Source organism: Xyrauchen texanus, chromosome 17 (genome assembly GCF_025860055.1).
Source record: "Xyrauchen texanus isolate HMW12.3.18 chromosome 17, RBS_HiC_50CHRs, whole genome shotgun sequence".
NCBI lineage: Eukaryota > Metazoa > Chordata > Actinopteri > Cypriniformes > Catostomidae > Xyrauchen > Xyrauchen texanus.
Window position 1 is genome coordinate 43,366,059 of NC_068292.1, and position 16,851 is coordinate 43,382,909.

Genomic DNA, 16,851 nt, shown 5'->3' on the forward strand with positions numbered 1-16,851 from the left:
TAAGGCCCAGTCGCTGCTGTACTGGTCCAGAAGCGAGAGGCTGTGGTGCAGACCCACACTCACTCACACTTACTCACTCAAACTCTCTCACTCTCTCACTCACACTTACTCACTCAAACTCACTCACTCACTCACTCACTCACTCACTCACTCTCTCACACCCTCTCACTCACACTTACTCACTCAAACTCTCTCACTCACACTCACTCACTCACTCTCTCACACTCTCTCACTCACATTCACTCACTTACTCACTCAAACTCTCTCACTCACACTCACACTCACTCACTCACTCTCTCACACTCTCTCACTCACACTCACTCACTCACACTCACTCACACTCACTCACTCACTCACTCACTCTCACACTCTCTCACTCACTCACTCACTCACTCTCTCACACTCTCTCACTCACACTCTCTCACTCACACTCACTCACTCACACTCACTCACTCACTCACTCTCTCACACTCTCTCACTCACTCTCTCACTCTCACTCACTCACTCACACTCACTCACTCACACTCACTCACTCACACTCACTCACTCACTCACTCTCTCACTCACACTCACTCACTCACCCACTCTCTCACTCACTCACTCACTCTCTCACACTCTCTCACTCACTCACTCACTCACTCACTCACACTTACTCACTCAAACTCTCTCACTCACTCACTCACTCACTCACTCTCTCACACTCTCTCACTCACACTCACTCACACTTACTCACTCAAACTCTCTCACTCACACTCACACTCACTCACTCACTCTCTCACACTCTCTCACTCACACTCACTCACTCACACTCACTCACTCTCTCACACTCACACTCTCTCACTCTCACTCACTCACACTCACTCACTCACTCTCTCACACTCTCACTCACACTCACTCACTCACTCACTCACTCACTCACACTCACTCACTCACCCACTCTCTCACTCACTCACTCACTCTCTCACACTCTCACACTCACTCACTCACTCACTCACACTTACTCACTCAAACTCTCTCACTCACTCACTCACTCACTCACTCACTCACACTTACTCACTCAAACTCTCTCACTCACACTCTCACTCACTCACTCTCTCACACTCTCTCACTCACACTCACTCACTCACACTCACTCACTCTCTCACACTCTCTCACTCACACTCACTCACTCTCTCACTCACACATACACTCACTCTCTCACTCACTCACACTCACTCTCTCACTCACTCACTCTCACTCTCTCACTCACACTCACTCACTCACTCACTCACACTTACTCACTCAAACTCTCTCACTCACACTCTCACTCACTCACTCTCTCACACTCTCTCACTCACACTCACTCACTCACACTCACTCACTCTCTCACACTCTCTCACTCACACTCTCTCACTCTCTCACTCACACATACACTCACTCTCTCACTCACTCACACTCACTCTCTCACTCACTCACTCTCACTCTCTCACTCACACTCACTCACACACTCACTCACTCACTCACTCACTCACACACTCACTCACTCACCCACTCTCTCACTCACTCACACTCACTCACTCACTCACTCACACTCACTCACTCACACTCACTCACTCACCCACTCTCTCACTCACACTCACTCACTCACACTCACTCACACTCACTCACTCACACTCACTCACTCACACTCACTCTCTCACACTCTCTCACTCACTCTCACTCACACTCTCTCACTCACACTCACTCACTCACTCTCACACTCACTCACTCACTCACTCACTCACACTCACACTCACTCACTCACACTCACTCACTCACTCACACTCACTCACTCACACTCACTCACTCTCTCACTCACACTCACTCTCTCACACTCTCTCACTCACACTCACTCACACTCACTCACTCACACTCACTCACTCACTCACACTCACTCACTCACACTCACTCTCTCACTCACACTCACTCACACTCTCTCTCTATCTCTCTCTCTCTCTCTCTCTCTGTGACAGGTGCCAGGCGTGTATCCGCATGGTCACGGTTGACATTTTCAAATATTTTCTGTCTGAGCGAGCATTCAACAACATTACCGCTTATCTATCCGTGCTGTGCAAATTATATTCCATGGAAAATATGCATCCTTTGAAGAGCGCAATAAGAGGGCGTATAATTAGCGTGTTTGAGTGCGTTTGGCGCTCTTGAATGGAGTCTTCTTCTCTGAGGATCTCGTAGGTGATATTTGAAGTGTCAAAAGAAAGTAAAAGAATAAAAATTGGCGTTTATTTATACACATATACTTAATATGATTAATGTTTCCCTGCTGGGAGAGAAATGCAGATGCTCACTTAGATTACAAATCCCGTTAAGTGTGTGTGCATGTAAATTAGGTGTGTAATCTTCAAATTTGGTGTATTTTGTTAGGCTGCAATAATTGGGAAATTTAAGGAAGTGTTAGATATTCACTTTTGCATTTAAGGAGCAACATTGACCCCTGGATTTGATTTGTAGGGGCATTATTAATGTCATTAACAAATTATATCTTGTTTTATGCAATAATATGCATTCACTATTAAAAGCATGAAGCCATATGATGCAGCAAATTGCACAACATTATCAAATTAAAGGGACAGTGCTCAAAATGAAAATGCTCTCATCATTTTCTTACTCTCATGCCATCCCATATTTTTTGGAAGAATCTATGAGCTCTATAGGTCCATATAATGTAAGTGAATAGTGAACAGGATGTTAAAGCTCCAAAAAGCACATAAAGGCAGCATAAAAGTGATTAATATGACGAGATGAGTGTTTTAATGTCTTCTGAAGTCATATTTATTATACTAATTATACAACTCGGGCTGTATGGATTACTTTTATGCTGCTTTTATGTGCTTTTTGGAGCTTCAAAGTTCTGGTCACCAATCACTTGCATTGTATGGACCTACAGAGCTGAAATATTCTTAAAATTCTAAAAGTCTTCATTTGTGTTCTGCTGAAGAAAGAAAGTCACACATCTGGGATGGCATGAGGGTGAGTAAATGAAGAGAATTTACATTTTTGGGTGAACTGTCCCTTTAAAGATACTTTTCTATTTTGTGACATTTAAAAAAAAAACATTATTTTACTCTTCATCTTTCTAGTTCCAAACATAATGTTCTTCCATCAGTGAAACACAAAAGGAGATGTTATTCAGAATGTTGGCCTCAGTCACCATTCACATTCATTGCATATATACACTCACCTAAAGGATTATTAGGAACACCTGTTCAATTTCTCATTAATGCAATTATCTAATCAACCAATCACATGGCAGTTGTTTCAATGCATTTAGGGGTGTGGTCCTGGTCAAGACAATCTCCTGAACTCCAAACTGAATGTCAGAATGGGAAAGAAAGGTGATTTAAGCAATTTTGAGCGTGGCATGGTTGTTGGTGCCAGGCGGGCGGTCTGAGTATTTCACAATCTGCTCAGTTACTGGGATTTTCATGCACAACCATTTCTAGGGTTTACAAAGAATGGTGTGAAAAGGGAAAAACATCCAGTATCGCGGCAGTCCTGTGGGCTGAAAATGCCTTGTTGATGCTAGAGGTCAGAGGAGAATGGGCCGACTGAGTCAAGCTGATAGAAGAGCAACTTTGCCTGAAATAACCACTCGTTACAACCAAGGTATGCAGCAAAGCATTTGTGAAGCCACAACACGCAACAACCTTGAGGCGGATGGGCTACAACAGCAGAAGACCCCACCGGGTACCACTCATCTCCACTACAAATAGGAAAAAGAGGCTACAATTTGCAAGAGCTCACCAAAATTGGACAGTTGAAGACTGGAAAAATGTTGCCTGGTCTGATGAGTCTCGATTTCTGTTGAGACATTCAGATGGTAGAGTCAGAATTTGGCATAAACAGAATGAGAACATGGATCCATCATGCCTTGTTACCACTGTGCAGGCTGGTGGTGGTGGTGTAATGGTGTGGGGGATGTTTTCTTGGCACACTTTAGGCCCCTTAGTGCCAATTGGGCATCGTTTAAATGCCACGGCCTACCTGAGCATTGTTTCTGACCATGTCCATCCCTTTATGGCCACCATGTACCCATCCTCTGATGGCTACTTCCAGCAGGATAATGCACCATGTCACAAAGCTCGAATCATTTCAAATTGGTTTCTTGAACATGACAATGAGTTCACTGTACTAAAATGGCCCCCACAGTCACCAGATCTCAACCCAATAGAGCATCTTTGGGATGTGGTGGAACGGGAGCTTCGTGCCCTGGATGTGCATCCCACAAATCTCCATCAACTGCAAGATGCTATCCTATCAATATGGGCCAACATTTCTAAAGAATGCTTTCAGCACCTTGTTGAATCAATGCCACGTAGAATTAAGGCAGTTCTGAAGGTGAAAGGGGGTCAAACACAGTATTAGTATGTGTTCCTAATAATCCTTTAGGTGAGTGTGTATATATATTATTTTGTTTTCTACTGAAGACTTTAGAGCAGACTGAAAATGATGACAGTTGACAATACTTTTTGTGTGTTAATGTGTGTGTGTGTGTGTGTGTGTGTGTGTGTAGAGAGAGTGTGTATGTGTGTGTGTGTGACAGAGAGAGTGTTTATGTTTGTGTGTGTGTGTGTGTGTGTGTATGTGTGTGTGTGTGTGTGTGTGTGTGTGTGTGTGTGTGTGTGTGTGAGAGAGAGAGAGTGTGTGTGTGTGTGTGAGAGAGAGAGAGAGTTTGTGTGTATGTGTGTGTGTGTGTGTGTGTGTGTGTGTGTGTGTGTGTGAGAGAGAGAGAGAGTTTGTGTGTATGTGTATGTGTGTGTGTGTGTGTGTGTGTGTGTGAGAGAGAGAGAGAGTGTATGTGTGTGAGGGTGAGTGTGTGTGTGTGTGTGTGAGGGTGAGTGTGTGTGTGTGTGTGTGTGTGTGTGTGTGTGTGTGTGAGAGAGAGAGAGAGAGTGTATGTGTGTGAGGGTGAGTGTGTGTGTGTGTGTGTGTGTGTGTGTGTGTGTGTGAGAGAGAGAGAGAGTGTATGTGTGTGAGGGTGAGTGTGTGTGTGTGTGTGTGTGAGGGTGAGTGTGTGTGTGTGTGTGTGTGTGTGTGTGTGTGTGTGTGTGTGTGAAGTAACCCTTCAAGACATCTTTACACAAATTGAATACAAAATGTTAAATAACCGTGTCTATTTCTAAGACGTTAATTGGACGCCACATGCTCAATTAAACATGCAATGTTATGAAGTCATGTGAGAAAGCAGCAGACTCTCTTTGAAACATGTATTGTGGAATAATGGCAACTGTTTAACTCATATGTTTAGCTGATACAGAATGTAAAAAAATAACAATAAAAATAAAATAAAAAACAGCCTATAAGGATTACAATATTATGCTTCGCCGTTATGCATAAAAAAAGCCATTTCATAACTAAAGACTTTTCCTCTCTTCATTTAGAGTTTTCTCCTCACCTTGCAATCAACCTTTAAACAGGACAGAGTCTTGAACCAGATCATTCTTAATATTTCAGTTTCAGGTCACCTTCATCAATCATGCACTCCCACTATTAGAAGAAATGACCCACGGCCAGCATCTGACAATGGCATACATTATTAACACATTGATCCTGGAGAGGCATAAATCTGGTGCACTAAAAGCACAAAAACACAGAATATGTGACCTGAGAACGAGAAGAGGAACATTTGACCCTGTGATAGACTCGTAGTGCTTTCATTTCCTGTTTATTGCAACACATAATTACTGATGCCTATACGTCTCATGCATGATTTGATCCTCTTCTTTGGTGTCTTCAGGGATTAAATGTGTAACGGTGAGGCATTCACATTCAAATAAACCTCATGACACGGAGTGGTGGTGGCGTAGTGGGCTAAAGCACATAACTGGTAATCAGGAGGTTGCTGGTTCGATCCCCACAGCCACCACCATTGTGTCCTTGAGTAAGACATTTAACTCCAGGTTGCTCCGGGGGGATTGTCCCTGTAATAAGTGCACTGTAAGTCGCTTTGGATAAAAGCGTCTGCCAAATGCATAAATGTAAACGTGTTTAAAGCGTGTTTAATTGTTAAGTGTAACTGTATGAACCTGCCTATGATAAAGCTTGATCTCTGTGCCGGTTACGCTCATTGATTACCACTAGCAATCAAGGTACAAAAATAAAACGCAATGGCACTGCCTCACTGAACTTGAACCGGGAGCTTGTTGTATTTTCAGCCACTTTCTCACCACTTTCTTTTTCCATTTCTGTGCCGCTAACAACAGCATGTGGCATCCCTCCATGGGCACCTCTTATGCACAGATTGCCACGTGAAATTAAAATGCTAATTCGGTGCCATTTGCTTGACAGTGCAGCCGATAGCCATGAGCAGCCCAGAGGTTCACCAGTAACAGTAGCACAGAGTACCTGATTGAAACCAACCGTTATGGACGGCAGGACAGAATGTTAATGGCCAGGTGAAAGGCAAAATGTTGCATATTAAAAGAATAGTTCCCCTCAAAAATGAAGATTTTGTTCTAATTTTCACTTTTATTTGAACACAAAAGCAGAACTTTGCACAGATTTTGTTTCCATATAGTGCGTGTTCGTATAGTGCGTGTTCGTATAGTGCGCGTTCGTATAGTGCGCGTTCGTATAGTGCGCGTTCGTATAGTGCGTGTTCGTATAGTGCGCGTTCATATAGTGCGTGCGTGTTCATAGAGTGCGTGCGTGTTCGTATAGTGCGCGTTCGTATAGTGCGCGTTCGTATAGTGCGCGTTCGTATAGTGCGCGTTCATAGAGTGCGCGTTCATAGAGTGCGTGCGTGTTCATAGAGTGCGTGCGTGTTCGTATAGTGCGTGTTCGTATAGTGCGTGTTCGTATAGTGCGTGTTCGTATAGTGCGTGCGTGTTCATAGAGTGCGTGCGTGTTCATAGAGTGCGTGCGTGTTCATAGAGTGCGTGTTCATAGAGTGCGTGTTCATAGAGTGCGTGTTCATAGAGTGCGTGTTCATAGAGTGCGTGCGTGTTCATATAGTGCGTGCGTGTTCATAGAGTGCGTGCGTGCGTGTTCATAGAGTGCGTGTTCATATAGTGCGTGCGTGTTCATATAGTGCGCGTTCGTATAGTGCGTGTTCATAGAGTGCGTGTTCATATAGTGCGTGCGTGTTCATATAGTGCGTGCGTGTTCATAGTGCGTGCGTGTTCATAGAGTGCGTGTTCATAGAGTGCGTGCGTGTTCATAGAGTGCGTGTTCATAGAGTGCGTGCGTGTTCATAGAGTGCGTGTTCATATAGTGCGTGCGTGTTCATAGCGTGCGTGTTCGTATAGTGCGTGTTCGTATAGTGCGTGTTCGTATAGTGCGTGCGTGTTCATATAGTGCGTGCGTGTTCATAGAGTGCGCGTGTTCATATAGTGCGTGCGTGTTCATAGAGTGCGTGCGTGTTCATAGCGTGCGTGTTCGTATAGTGCGTGTTCGTATAGTGCGCTGGCGTTCAGTATAGTCGCGCGTTCAGTATAGTGCTGGCGTTCAGTATAGTCGCGTCGTTCAGTATAGTGCGCGTTCATATAGTGCATGCGCGTTCGTATAGTGCGCGTTCATAGAGTGCGTGCGTGTTCATGTGGTGCGTGCGTGTTCATAGAGTGCGTGCGTGTTCATAGAGTGCGTTCGTGTTCATAGAGTGCGTGCGTGTTCATAGAGTGCGTGCGCGTTCATAGAGTGCGTGTTCATATAGTGCGTGCGTGTTCATATAGTGCGTGCGTGTTCATAGAGTGCGTGTTCATGTAGTGCGTGCGTGTTCATAGAGTGTGTGTTCATGTAGTGCGTGTTCATGTAGTGCGTGTTCATGTAGTGCGTGTTCATGTAGTGCGTGTTCATGTAGTGCGTGCGTGTTCATGTAGTGCGTGCGTGTTCATGTAGTGCGTGCGTGTTCATGTAGTGCGTCGCGTGTTCATGTAGTGCGTCGCGTGTTCATAGTAGTGCGTGCGTGTTCATGTAGTGCGTCGCGTGTTCATAGTAGTCGCGTGTTCATAGTAGTGCGCGTGTTCATAGTAGTGCGTGTTCATAGTAGTGCGTGTTCATGTAGTGCGTGCGTGTTCATGTAGTGCGTGTTCATGTAGTGCGTGCGTGTTCATGTAGTGCGTGCGTGTTCATGTAGTGCGTGCGTGTTCATGTAGTGCGTGCGTGTTCATGTAGTGCGTGCGTGTTCATGTAGTGCGTGCGTGTTCATAGAGTGCGTGTTCATGTAGTGCGTGCGTGTTCATGTAGTGCGTGTTCATGTAGTGCGTGCGTGTTCATGTAGTGCGTGTTCATGTAGTGCGTGTTCATGTAGTGCGTGTTCATGTAGTGCGTGTTCATGTAGTGCGTGCGTGTTCATGTAGTGCGTGCGTGTTCATGTAGTGCGTGCGTGTTCATGTAGAGTGCGTGCGTGTTCATGTAGTGCGTGTTCATGTAGTGCGTGTTCATGTAGCGTCGCGTGTTCAGTAGTAGTGCGTGTTCATGTAGTGCGTGTTCATGTAGTGCGTGTTCATGTAGTGCGTGTTCATGTAGTGCGTGTTCATGTAGTGCGTGTTCATAGAGTGCGTGTTCATAGAGTGCGTGTTCATGTAGTGCGTGTTCATGTAGTGCGTGCGTGTTCGTAGAGTGAGTGCGCGTTCGTGGAGAGCGCGTTCATATAGTGACCACAAGTTCCAAAAAATAATTCATTAATTAAAGAAATAAATACAAGTAATTCAAATGCATTGATTATTTTGTTTGTGCGGTTGCTTTTTTGAAATGTTCAATGGGGAAACAGTGTGTTTCAACCCCGCAAACAGTCCTTTTTGGGCATTCTCCACTAAACCTGAGTGTTTGTTTGTTTGTAAACTGTATCTTCATCTATTGCAGGTTGTTTACGGTTTACGTGGTGCATTAATGTACTGTAGAATAGACGCTCACAGACGTGTTTATCTGCATTATGCAATCATTTTGAACACAACAGTCTGAACTGTCTGTTTCATACACACATATAATGCGAAGAAACTCTCTTACACACACACACACACACACACACACACACACACACTCAGACACACACTCACATAAACACACAAACACACACACACACTCACTCACATGTTGTGTTTCCATGTTTTATGAGGACTTTCCATAGACATAATGGTTTTTATACTGTACAAACTTTATATTCTATCCCCTAAACCTAACCCTACCCCTAAACCTAACCCTCACAGAAAACATTCTGCATTTTTACATTTTCAAAAACATAATTTAGTATGATTTATAAGCTGTTTTCCTCATGGGGACCGACAAAATGTCCCCACAAGGTCAAAACTTTCGGGTTTTACTATCCTTATGGGGACATTTGGTCCCCACAAAGTGATAAATACACTCTCACACACTCATACACGCTCACTCTCTCTCTCACACACACACACACACACTCTCTCTCTCACACACACACACACACACAGTCTCTCACACACACACTGACATGCACACACACACACACACACTCTGACATGCACACACACACACACACACACACACACTGACATGCACACTCACATATAGATAAATATACACACACACACACACTCACATACACATTCACTCACACACACACACACTCACATACACATTCACTCACACACACACACACACACACACACTGACATGCACACTCACACACATACACACACACTACTACACACTCACCCACAAATACAAACACACACACACACACACACACTGACATGCACACTCACATATAGATAAATATACACACACACACACTCACATACACATTCACTCACACACACACACACACACACACACACTGACATGCACACTCACACACATACACACACACTACTACACACTCACCCACAAATACAAACACATACACACACACACACAAACAAACATATTTACCCGCATAAGCTTACTAAACCTTTGTTGTTGTGGATTTGTTTGATTTTATTCAAGATAATCCTTATTAAACCTGTTTTAATTCAGGCATGTTTAGAGTTCTTTCCATGGAATGTGGACGGGGAGGCGCTTCTTTTATTATGGCTGTGAACTTCACAGCAGCTTTATTTCGGAATGACATGCTCTCTGTGGCCGCTGGGATTGCTTGAAATTGGCTCAGAGTAAACCTGACTGAAGAATAGATCCTCGTACATCTTGTGTTTTCAGAGACGTACGCCTCTCTCTTTGTCTAGCACTCTTCGGCTGATGATGTTTACGCTCTTTTTGCAATACTCCAGACACAAATTGAGCTGCAACCCTCTTTAGATATCAGCTGTTAGTGCATTGTGATCGGAGCATCAGTGGATGGATTGGAGAGGTGATTACACTCGACAGTTCTCTGCTGTAATTCTCTTATCATCTACTCCAGAGGTTCTACGTGCTTCCTACAAGTGGCTTGAAGTCAGTAAGGCCTCTTGTCACATCAACAAGTGATCGTAATTATAGTGACATATTGTATCTGATTAGGGCCTCTCCAGACGTTTAAACGCTCTCATCTTAATCTTCTCTATATAGCACATTTTACTCATTAACCAGACCAATGCATATTCTGTATATGTGTAAGTCAGTGTTTTGCACACACTACTCATTCTTTGTTATTTCTGTATTTCATATTACATTGAAAGTCATGAAAATGGACACAGCACATCTCAAATTAGTTTTTATTTTTCTTATTTTGTCCCCTTTTCTCCCCAATTTGTAACGCCTAATTCTCAATGCACTCTAAGTCCTCGTGGTGGCGTAGTGACTCGCCTCTATCCGGGTAGCGGAGGACGAATCTCAGTTGCCTCCGCGTCTGAGACCGTCAATCCGCGCATCTTATCACGTGGCCTTGTTTAGCGAGTTACCGTGGAGACGTAGCGCATGTGGAGGCTTCGCTCTATTCTCCGCGGCGTCCACGCAGAACTCGCCACGCGCCCTACCGAGAGGGAGAACCACATTATAGCGTTTTTTAAAGTTTGGACCCGGACCCGTGCAGAACCAAGAAATGCCATAAATGTACTACCGTGGAACTGATCCAGACCCATCTATAATTACAAAATTTGGACCCGGAAATGTGCAGATCCGAGAAATGCCATAAATGTACTACCCCGGAACCAATCCAGACCCATCTATTATTTGAATATTTGGACCCGGACCGTGCAGAACCAAGAAATGCTATAAATGTACTACCCCGGAACCGATCCAGACCCATCTATTATTTGAAAGTTTGGACCCGGACCCGTGCAGAACCGAGAAATGCCATAAATGTACTATCCCGGAACCGATCCAGACCCATCTATTATTTGAAAATTTGGACCCGGACCCGTGCAGAACCAAGAAATGCCATAAATGTACTACCCCGGAACCGATCCAGACCCATCTATTATTTGAAAGTTTGGACCCGGACCCGTGCAGAACCGAGAAATGCCATAAATGTACTACCCCGGAACCGATCCAGACCCATCTATTATTTGAAAGTTTGGACCCGGACCCGTGCAGAACGGAGAAATGCCATAAATGTACTACCCTGGAACTGATCCAGACCCATCTATTATTTGAAAGTTTGGACCCGGACCCGTGCAGAACCGAGAAATGCCATAAATGTACTATCCCGGAACTGATCCAGACCCATCTATTATTTGAAAATTTGGACCCGGACCAGTGCAGAACCGAGAAATTGTATAAATGTACTACCCCGGAACCGATCCAGACCCATCTATTATTTGAAAGTTTGGACCCGGAGCCGTGCAGAACCGAGAAATGCCATAAATGTACTACCCCGGAACCGATCCAGACCCATCTATTATTTGAAAGTTTGGACCCGGAGCCGTGCAGAACCGAGAAATGCCATAAATGTACTACCGTGGAACCGATCCAGACCCATCTATTATTGGAAAGTTTGGACCTGGACCCGTGCAGAACCGAGAAATGCCATACATGTACTACCCCGGAACCGATCCAGACCCATCTATTATTTGAAAATTTGGACCCGTACCAGTGCAGAAGCGAGAAATGCCATAAATGTACTACCGTGGAACCGATCCAGGCCCATCTATTATTTGAAAGTTTGGACCCGGACCCGTGCAGAACCGAGAAATGCCATAAATGTACTACTGTGGAACCGATCCAGACCCATCTATTATTTGAAAGTTTGGACCCGGAGCCGTGCACAACCGAGAAATGCCATAAATGTACTACCCCGGAACCGATCCAGACCCATCTATTATTTGAAAGTTTGGACCCGGACCCGTGCAGAACCGAGAAATTGTATAAATGTACTACCCCGGAACCGATCCAGACCCATCTATTATTTGAAAGTTTGGACCGGGCCGTGCAGAACCGAAATGCCATAAATGTACTACCCGAACCGATCCAGACCCATCTATTATTGGAAAGTTTGGACCCGACCCGTGCAGAACCGAGAAATGCCATAAATGTACTACCGTGGAACCGATCCAGACCCATCTATTATTTGAAAGTTTGGACCCGGACCCGTGCAGAACCGAGAAATGCCATAAATGTACTACTGTGGAACCGATCCAGACCCATCTATTATTTGAAAGTTTGGACCCGGAGCCGTGCAGAACCGAGAAATGCCATAAATGTACTACCCTTGAACCGATCCAGACCCATCTATTATTTGAAAGTTTGGACCCGGACCCGTGCAGAACCGAGAAATTGTATAAATGTACTACCCCGGAACCGATCCAGACCCATCTATTATTTGAAAGTTTGGACCCGGAGCCGTGCAGAACCGAGAAATGCCATAAATGTACTAACCCGGAACCGATCCAGACCCATCTATTATTTGAAAGTGTGGACCCGGAGCCGTGCAGAACCGAGAAATGCCATAAATGTACTACCCTTGAACCGATCCAGACCCATCTATTATTTGAAAGTTTGGACCCGGAGCCGTGCACAACCGAGAAATGCCATAAATGTACTACCCCGGAACCGATCCAGACCCATCTATTATTTGAAAGTTTGGACCCGGACCCGTGCAGAACCGAGAAATGCCATAAATGTACTACCCCGGAACCGATCCAGACTCATCTATTATTTGAAAGTTTGGACCCGGAGCCGTGCAGAACCGAGAAATGCCATAAATGTACTACCCCGGAACCGATTCAGACCCATCTATTATTTCAAAATTTGGACCTGGACCTGTGCAGAACCAAGAAATGCCATAAATGTACTACCGTGGAACCGATCCAGACCCATCTATTATTTGAAAGTTTGGACCCGGACCCGTGCAGAACCGAGAAATGCCATAAATGTACTACCATGGAACCGATCCAGACTCATCTATTATTTGAAAGTTTGGACCCGGACCCGTGCAGAACCGAGAAATGCCATAAATGTACTACCCCAGAACCGATCCAAACCCATCTATTATTTGAAAATTTGGACCCGGACCCGTGCAGAACCGAGAAATGCCATAAATGTACTATCCCGGAACTGATCCAGACCCATCTATTATTTGAAAGTTTGGACCCGGACCTGTGCAGAACCGAGAAATTGTATAAATGTACTACCCCGGAACCGATCCAGACCCATCTATTATTTGAAAGTTTGGACCCGGAGCCGTGCAGAACCGAGAAATGCCATAAATGTACTACCCCGGAACCGATCCAGACCCATCTATTATTGGAAAGTTTGGACCCAGACCCGTGCAGAACCGAGAAATGCCATAAATGTACTACCGTGGAACCGATCCAGACCCATCTATTATTTGAAAGTTTGGACCCGGACCCGTGCAGAACCGAGAAATGCCATAAATGTACTACTGTGGAACCGATCCAGACCCATCTATTATTTGAAAGTTTGGACCCGGAGCCGTGCAGAACCGAGAAATGCCATAAATGTACTACCCTTGAACCGATCCAGACCCATCTATTATTTGAAAGTTTGGACCCGGACCCGTGCAGAACCGAGAAATTGTATAAATGTACTACCCCGGAACCGATCCAGACCCATCTATTATTTGAAAGTTTGGACCCGGAGCCGTGCAGAACCGAGAAATGCCATAAATGTACTACCCCGGAACCGATCCAGACCCATCTATTATTTGAAAGTTTGGACCCGGACCCGTGCAGAACCGAGAAATGCCATAAATGTACTACTGTGGAACCGATCCAGACCCATCTATTATTTGAAAGTTTGGACCCGGAGCCGTGCAGAACCGAGAAATGCCATAAATGTACTACCGTGGAACTGATCCAGACCCATCTATTATTTGAAAGTTTGGACCCGGACCCGTGCAGAACCGAGAAATACCATAAATGTACTACTGTGGAACCGATCCAGACCCATCTATTATTTGAAAGTTTGGACCCGGAGCCGTGCAGAACCGAGAAATGCCATAAATGTACTACCCTTGAACCGATCCAGACCCATCTATTATTTGAAAGTTTTGACGCGGACCCGTGCAGTACCGAGAAATGCCATAAATGTACTACCGTGGAACCGATCCAGACCCATCTATTATTTGAAAGTTTGGACCCGGAGCCGTGCAGAACCGAGAAATGCCATAAATGTACTACCCCGGAACCGATCCAGACCCATCTATTATTTGAAAGTTTGGACCCGGACCCGTGTAGAACCGAGAAATGCCATAAATGTACTACCCCGGAACCGATCCAGACTCATCTATTATTTGAAAGTTTGGACCCGGAGCCGTGCAGAACCGAGAAATGCCATAAATGTACTACCCTTGAACCGATCCAGACCCATCTATTATTTGAAAGTTTTGACGCGGACCCGTGCAGTACCGAGAAATGCCATAAATGTACTACCGTGGAACCGATCCAGACCCATCTATTATTTGAAAGTTTGGACCCGGACCCGTGCAGAACCGAGAAATGCCATAAATGTACTACTGTGGAACCGATCCAGACCCATCTATTATTTGAAAGTTTGGACCCGGAGCCGTGCAGAACCGAGAAATGCCATAAATGTACTACCCTTGAACTGATCCAGACCCATCTATTATTTGAAAGTTTTGACGCGGACCCGTGCAGTACCGAGAAATGCCATAAATGTACTACCGTGGAACCGATCCAGACCCATCTATTATTTGAAAGTTTGGACCCGGAGCCGTGCAGAACCGAGAAATGCCATAAATGTACTACCCCGGAACCGATCCAGACCCATCTATTATTTGAAAGTTTGGACCCGGACCCGTGCAGAACCGAGAAATGCCATAAATGTACTACCCCGGAACCGATCCAGACTCATCTATTATTTGAAAGTTTGGACCCGGAGCCGTGCAGAACCGAGAAATGCCATAAATGTACTACCGTGGAACCGATCCAGACCCATCTATTATTTGAAAGTTTGGACCCGGACCCGTGCAGAACCGAGAAATGCCATAAATGTACTACCCCAGAACCGATCCAAACCCATCTATTATTTGAAAGTTTTGACGCGGACCCGTGCAGTACCGAGAAATGCCATAAATGTACTACCGTGGAACCGATCCAGACCCATCTATTATTTGAAAGTTTGGACCCGGAGCCGTGCAGAACCGAGAAATGCCATAAATGTACTACCCTTGAACCGATCCAGACCCATCTATTATTTGAAAGTTTTGACGCGGACCCGTGCAGTACCGAGAAATGCCATAAATGTACTACCGTGGAACCGATCCAGACCCATCTATTATTTGAAAGTTTGGACCGGAGCCGTGCAGAACCGGAAATGCCATAAATGTACTACCCTTGAACCGATCCAGACCCATCTATTATTTGAAAGTTTTGACGCGGACCCGTGCAGTACCGAGAAATGCCATAAATGTACTACCGTGGAACCGATCCAGACCCATCTATTATTTGAAAGTTTGGACCCGGAGCCGTGCAGAACCGAGAAATGCCATAAATGTACTACCCCGGAACCGATCCAGACCCATCTATTATTTGAAAGTTTGGACCCGGACCCGTGTAGAACCGAGAAATGCCATAAATGTACTACCCCGGAACCGATCCAGACTCATCTATTATTTGAAAGTTTGGACCCGGACCCGTGCAGAACCGAGAAATGCCATAAATGTACTACCCCAGAACCGATCCAAACCCATCTATTATTTGAAAGTTTTGACGCGGACCCGTGCAGTACCGAGAAATGCCATAAATGTACTACCGTGGAACCGATCCAGACCCATCTATTATTTGAAAGTTTGGACCCGGAGCCGTGCAGAACCGAGAAATGCCATAAATGTACTACCCTTGAACCGATCCAGACCCATCTATTATTTGAAAGTTTTGACGCGGACCCGTGCAGTACCGAGAAATGCCATAAATGTACTACCGTGGAACCGATCCAGACCCATCTATTATTTGAAAGTTTTGACGCGGACCCGTGCAGTACCGAGAAATGCCATAAATGTACTACCGTGGAACCGGTCCAGACCCATCTATTATTTGAAAGTTTGGACCCGGAGCCGTGCAGAACCGAGAAATGCCATAAATGTACTACCGTGGAACCGATCCAGACCCATCTATTATTTGAAAGTTTTGACGCGGACCCGTGCAGAACCGAGAAATGCCATAAATGTACTACCCCGGAACCGATCCAGACCCATCTATTATTTGAAAGTTTTGACGCGGACCCGTGCAGTACCGAGAAATGCCATAAATGTACTACCGTGGAACCGGTCCAGACCCATCTATTATTTGAAAGTTTGGACCCGGAGCCGTGCAGAACCGAGAAATGCCATAAATGTACTACCGTGGAACCGATCCAGACCCATCTATTATTTGAAAGTTTTGACGCGGACCCGTGCAGAACCGAGAAATGCCATAAATGTACTACCGTGGAACCGATCCAGACCAGACCAGAAAATCATGCCGACGCCAATAAGGAACTTCGGTTCGTTATGGCACAATAAGTCCC

The 16,851-nt window shown here is 45.2% G+C and overlaps 1 protein-coding gene across 1 annotated transcript in view; it reads left to right on the forward strand.

Moving 5' to 3' along the window:
* The window catches only part of LOC127658377 (mannosyl-oligosaccharide 1,2-alpha-mannosidase IA-like), a 280,871-nt gene that overhangs the window by 193,704 nt on the left and 70,316 nt on the right, over positions 1-16,851 (forward strand). The window lies entirely within an intron of this gene.